The sequence below is a fragment of the Falco cherrug genome, chromosome 1, assembly GCF_023634085.1.
Source record: "Falco cherrug isolate bFalChe1 chromosome 1, bFalChe1.pri, whole genome shotgun sequence".
Lineage (NCBI taxonomy): Eukaryota > Metazoa > Chordata > Aves > Falconiformes > Falconidae > Falco > Falco cherrug.
In genome coordinates, this window is record NC_073697.1 from 951,782 (window position 1) to 958,882 (window position 7,101).

Here is a 7,101-nt window from a genome sequence, read left to right on the forward strand (position 1 = left end):
CTTTAGCTAAGGTGAAGTGTCTTGTTAATATATTATATGCTAATGTTAATATTTTTATTTAATATTTCTTTTTTGTGTTTAGATAAGAATTCAACAAACTTTCTCAATCATCTCCCACACGTCAGTTTTTTGAATATCGTGCGCCCTGTCCCTCACAGCACTATTCACACATTAGGAAAATATTGACACTGTGTCGTTATCCTATTTGTGCAAAGACTTCATCTGCTGTTGACATGGCTGTTCCTCTAACCAGCTGTAAGAGTGCTGATGTGTCGTACAATCAGCGACAAACGTTTACGAGCCTGACCCCACAGCTCTTAAGTGTGCACAGCTCCCATTGATTGAAGTGGAGTTTTATGTGTTTAAGGGCAGCAGGATCAGGGCAGTTCAAGAAAACGATCCCGGCTTGCATTCATGGAGGACAAAGTGAAAACTCTTGACTTTCAACAGGGTGTCGCTTACTGGCACTTCCTACGCCATGTTCTTCTTCATTTTTTGGCTTTATATAGCCATTGATTATCCTAATTAAGAAACTGCTTGACATTGTTTAGATTGAGGGTGACAATTTTTTTTTTTTTCTTTTCAGCATATGACACAGCGGTTCGTGGGAGCTCAGCCAGGTTTCCAGGATCAGGCCCTGACTGATCTCATTTTCAGGAAAACTTGAGATTAGAAAAACAGTCTTTCTGCCAGAAAGTGAGACATGTAGATTTGGTTGCTTAGACCAGAAAGATTAGGCTTACCCTCCAGAGTTTCCTGATCAGTTAAAGATGTGCCTCTTCAAGAGGCTTTTATCCCAAAGCAGCATAGTTTCCCCCCTTTTTACTACTCTGCGTTTGTCTCTAACAAAAGCTGGCATATATTTGCTTTCTTTGCTGAAAGACCTATTTTCCCTTATTTAAAAAAGTGTCAAGTCTGCCCGTTACCCCTTGCTAACGCAGAACTGCAGACTGGGCAGCCCAGCAATTGTCATCCAGCCAGTAACTGGCTGAGCTCCCAGGCAGACAAGTCAGACAAAGCTCTCGCTGTGAGCTACGCCGGGATCCATTTCTGAGGCAAGGCTCGTGGGAGACAGCCAGAAACCAGGAGTATGAGCTGTTACACCTTCAGCTTCTTCCCCTCCTCTGGGAAAAGAGGATGTTCGTATACTGGACACAGCAGAAGGCAGTAGTGGGTGTTTGCTGGGCCTCTAGTGACTTTTACAGCTATTGACAGTTTTCAGAATTTTGTATGAGAATGAAATCTCACCGATTTATTACTATCCTGGTTTTCCTACCTCATGATAAATATATGAGTCGTACCACAAGGCAGACATACTACATGTTGTTTGTGTTAAAATGGCAAGCATATTCCTCCCACCTTAAGCAACAAATTGAGGGGCTTAAGTTAAAAGCCTAATTTTCCACTTCTTGCCTGAGCAATGGATTCAGGTGGATGCCTTTGAGGGGCCTCTTGGATTTTTGGGTGGGCTGAATCAGCTAATAGAAAAACCTTTCTCTCTTCCCTAACGAAGGCAGCTTCACCTCCTAACTTATTTTTGGTGAGAGACTGAGTACTTTAAGCTCTTCCCCCACATCCAGACTGGGTTCAGAAGTTTTGCAGTGCTGAAGCAAACTAAGGGAGGAAGCAGGGCAGATAACGATGAAGGAGTGTCAAATAACAGACTTACGTATATCATACCGAACAAGGACTTTCTGGAGGCTGTATTTTATTTTTATGGGGTGTGTGTGTGTAATTTAGAATTCATTTAACTTTTAAACTGCCAGTGAAAGGACAAAACAGGGAGCAACTTAAAGTTCACATTTGCTTGGACTCACCTCGCCTTGAGCACAGTTTTTCTTTGTTGCTCATTTTTCAGAAGAAAAACTACCATAAGAATCATTCCAGGGCATAAAGCTAAGATTTGGAAGTGAAATTTCTCAAAGCTTTGGAGTATATGAAGTGAAAAATGCGCTTCTGCCTGTTGGGGAGGTGGGGAAGGAGAGCAGCTTGAATATAGACCCATTTCCTTCATGTCCTGGCATAGTCAGGAATCTGGGTTTTCGTTTAACCCCACACATGTCTGTTCAGCTGCTCTCCTCTCTCCTGGGCACACAAGAAATGGAAGGAATGAGCGAGAGAGGAATTTATTTCATTAACAAATGGGGAGATTTTATTTTATTTTTTTTAAAGTGTCACAAATTTAGACAATGAATGGAGCAAGCAGTCATTATAACATCTTGTCATTTCTGCTCTGCCTTTCCTCCAGCTTTCATAGGCTGTACTGACACGCAGCTATCTGCAAATCTGTAAGGTATGAATCATCTCACACATTGCCGAGGTGAAACCTGGCAACTATTTAACAGCACCACTGCAACACTACGGAACATTTTAAGACAGGAAATTAAGAATACCTGAGCCAAGTAAAGCCACAGGGGGAAGGTTAGATGGACAGAATTTAATTACCCATGTTGGAATTTGGCCAGGACACCAAAACTTATACCCCAAGCCTCCTGTAAAGTGCCATCAGACCTTTAATACTAACAACTGGTCAAAACATCAGCTTTAGATCTGCTTCAAACAAGAACAGCACTAAAAGTCATCCAAGACCTGCTGAGGTATTAATTTACTACTGACTGACAGGAAAGGGTACAACATACCGAATCACGCAAACCAGCTACAGCGCAACAAGAAAAATACGTTTCCTAGCAGCACTGGATGCTTTTCTTCTCTAGCAGTAGCTTAATATCTTTAGGAGAATTTGGAGTATTTTCAGAAATGCATCAAATGACTTGGTAAAATAACCACAACACTTTCATTATCTCACAAGTCAAAATATCCTTGTGCTCCCTTTGCAGAGTCCCCAGATGTATCTCAGTGCTCAGCCTCTTGTTTATTGCCATTTGTAGCGTGGAGAAGAGGCACGCTATAGCGAGTAACAGTGTGTGGACTTTAAAAGGAAGATTAAAGCCTGAAAGTCTATGCTTTTTCGCTTCTCACATTATTTTTCTAAAGAAAGTTGTACACTATTTAACATTTATTTGTGGTGAAGATGAAAAATTCTGTGGGTTATCTTTTCTAGAAGAGTAGCATTTCTACAAATCATGGTTCTTGAAATTCCTTAGGCTGAGGAATTATGTCAGCCCTGAAAAGCATGGGTTCATTATTCACATCGTGTTACTTTGTTGACATAATTCCCTAACAGACTGGGACATGAGGTGTCCCAGTTTGATACTTCATCCTACAGTCACTGCTTTCGCCTTCTCTAAATAGTAAACACTTCTGTGGCTGAGTTCCTGTTTTTAAAAAAATCCTTTGAGCAGTATATCTCTATGAAAAAGAAAATCTGGGTTAGCTGTGGGCCACCAGCAATTTATCAAGCAGTATTAGTTATGTCTGTGGGATATTTTTCATTATCTGAGGATTATTAATAGAGACACTATATACATAGTGATTATTCCCTCACTAATAATTGAGATAATATCGATACGGAGCCTGGATTCATTACACCTTAGTAAAGAGACTATGATGTGAAGGGTATTTTTTCCCTCCAATTTGTAATCAAAAGTTATTTAATAGTAAAAATCAGTCTTTACTTATAACTGAGGTTGCAATCTCTGGGAGTTGGCAGAGCCAGCTGCTGGGCTGCTGGGAGCCAGACTCTTTTTGATCTTCATATTGAATGGTTTCCTTTGATCACCTAGACAATAGATCATAAAAGAACAGAGCTTTTACCCATATCTGCCTAAATTTGCAGGTAAATAATGAGATGGTCTGAACTGCGGCTGGAGTGTAAGATTTTTAACAAACAATTCTCCCCTTTGAAGTAGGCTTAGTAAAATTAGCATATAAATGAGCAATGCTGCTACATAAGGACATGTGGATGAAGAAGAAGGATAATTGGACTGAAAGGGTTAGTTTCCAAATGAGGTCACTTGCTAAATGACCGGCAGTTTGACTACAGGTGGGTTTGTTTTCTGAATTAGAGATGAGATTTTAACAGTGGGGTTTGCTCAAGTTGGGGACCTCCAGACAGCATGGGGGAGGACTGGAACTTTGTAGCTGGCCTGGAAAGTGCAAGGTTGGGTGGGAGACAGGGCAGACATAGACCATACCTCTGTGGGAACAGATATCCTAACTGATGCTGTAAAGTCAGGCTGTAGTGCATTACACCAATACTTGTCCCTATCAGCTTCAAGTATGCAAAGCTATTATCCATAAGTCTCTTCAGAGCTCTGTTCGCAGTGCCTATGAAGAAGGACCAGTATGCTGAAATATCTGCACCGGTGGGTGCTGCCAGGGGCTGCATGGGCTGAACTCACCGAACTCAAAAAGCCAAAACAAGGGTTTAGTGTGGTGGTAAACAGGTTAACGTTAGGATCTTTGAGACTCACCGCTCTTCATTTCAAGGTGAGTGGACTTACCTACGCCAGTGGGAAACTGCCACCTCATTGCAGAGTACCTTGGACTCTCTCCTCTGTGTGGCCAGGACAGCCTCCCTGTCTGTCAGAAAATGATCTTGTCTTTCCAAGGCAGGGACACATGGCTGGAGCTCTCTCAGTAGTGACGCTTTCAAATTTACTACATGAAAAGAAGCTAAATTAAGTAATATGTATTTGACTCAGCTTTAAAACAAAAATTTCTTACTGTGCTTGAAAGAATTATGATCATTTCACTGGAACCTGCTTCCTTATTCATTCTATGAAAAAAGATTGAGATTGACAGGGGGCAGTAGATGGAAGAGAGTGTGACCCCGAGTAGCAGCTGAATAGCCAGCAAGATAGTTTTTTTACCACACAGAAAGCACTAAGCTCAAATCCTCCATCATTAATATGGAGGAAAGAAATTGTGACAGACACACTCAGCCCCTTAACCAAACGGGCAGTAGTTTGGTCCAGGCTCAGAGGAGGTGAAGGACTGAGCCTGAGCAGCTGCTGCTCGGTAGCTGGGCCAAGAACTCCTTGAAGAAACCCACAAGGGAGCAGAGTGACACAGTGAACATTGATGCGTATGAACTTGGGACGACTATCGTGATCAACACATGAATGGCGGGGTGGCTCTTCCAAGACTCCTTGATCAAGGAACAAAGAAAGTTGTGGGTACAAGGACTCTCAGGCATGCCTTTCCCATTGCATACAGTCTGAGCCACACGCTTCATTCCCTACCTATGACAGCCTGGGCTGAGCCTTCTCTGCCAGGCAGCGTGGCTGCAGGACAGTCATCTCACCTTGAACTGGGACGCCCCTCAAGGTTGCCTCTCAAAGCAGAGACCTTTCACCGGTGACAGATCTTTGGATGAGTCCAGGTTGAGTGCTCCCTGAACGGCGACTGGGCTGCACGCCAGGTGACTCCCCCCTTGAGCAGGGATGCTCTCAAGGTTTGACATTCCATACCTGGAACTAGCTGAGACAGAGATCCTTCCTCACCCAAGGCAGAGAGACCCCTTCTTTGCAACAGGTCCTCGGTAAGGGACTGATAGCATGTGGAATTAATAGTAATGAAATCCATGTAGCCAATTCCATTAGACATAAACCGTTGTCCAAGTCTGAGACCAAGACTGGACTCAGCTGCACATAAGCTCCACCAAGACCTTTAGAAAGGAAGGGGGTCTGCTCTGAGCCTTGTGACTCAGCAGGAAGGCTGCCCTTAGCCTTTTGTGTCTCTGGTCTCTGTGTAAATCAGTCTGGCTCGATTCTAACTGGATTTTCCTTTGTTTCTTCCATGTAGTAAGTAATAGAGTGAACCTTGCCATTGAACTTTCTGAAGTTACGCTTTTATAACAGCATATTACAACCACTTTTGCCAATACCTTTGATGGTGGTTCTTTAAGTGATCTAAATCACTCATTTGTGACAAATTCATGTAGTTGGCAGGATCCTAGATAAGAATTCATGACAAATTGGCATAGTCAGCAGGATGAAAATAGTATCACTGGTTACTTATGGAAGCATGGAATAAGTCAGAGTCTCAAATTCTCAGAAGTATGGGCTTGTGATAACTGGCACAATTGGGAAGCTGTGGAAGAGCAGCTAAAGGTGGCCAGGGATTGAAAGGATGGCAAGAACAATAACTTATTTGTAAAAATGTTAGGCACCTGCCTAAAAGCAGCCTGTCAGGACAGGCTAAAAGATAGTAGAGAAAAACAAGACCGGAGAGAGGAAATAGAAGGCAGGAAAGCAGCTGAATTATTACAGTCTTTGAAAACTGAGCAGCTGCAGAAACAGTTACAGAAAGAAAAGGAGAAAAGACAAATGTTGGAAGAAGGTGTCAAAATATTCTTATATAAGCTCCCTATCCTCCTGACATCATAAAAATTAGGAAATTAATAGTGTTCCTAGAGGATTGGGATGGTGATATTTGGGGTGATCCTGATGACTATGATGAGGGAAATTATGACCCCTTGTTCCCCTCAGAATTCTCTGAATATCTGGTGGAAACCCATCATTAAAGCAGGACACATTGTGATTTCAGTTGGTCCTCGATGACAATTGTTAACATTTCTAATAGATACAGGAGCACAAAGTTCAAGATTAACACAACAGGATGCCGAGAAGCCAGGTGTGTGACCTGGACAGTGGAGAGTTAAAGTCACCGATGTAAATGGAGCAAGTGTTATTTGCCAAATGACAAAAGTTAATTTATGGTTCCCAGGTGAGAAGTACATATGGGCTACTCAAAAAGCACAATGAAAATATTTCAGATTTTGATGTTTTGGCTGGATGAAACTGGTGCTTGCCAGATGGCAGTGTGTGGCTTATCAGTACAAGTACCAGCCCCAACCCTGGCAGAAACTGGGAGGCTACGGTGTGTATACTCCACACCCCTGCAGTCCTGATTCAAAAATTACCAACGTACTGTAGTATCCAATTCCTGCTGTGGAACAAAATGAAATTTCTGATGTAATAACAGACTTGGAATAACGGCACATTATTTCCAGAACCCACTCCCCATACAATTCACCCATATGGACAGTCTGAAAGTTGGGTGGGAGATGGCAACCTGACAATTGATTATTGGTGCCTAAATGCCAACACAGCTCCACTAATGGGTGCAGTACCCAATATTGCAACTTAACTGTCACAATACAGGCAGCCACACATCCATGGATGGCAGCGCTAGGTG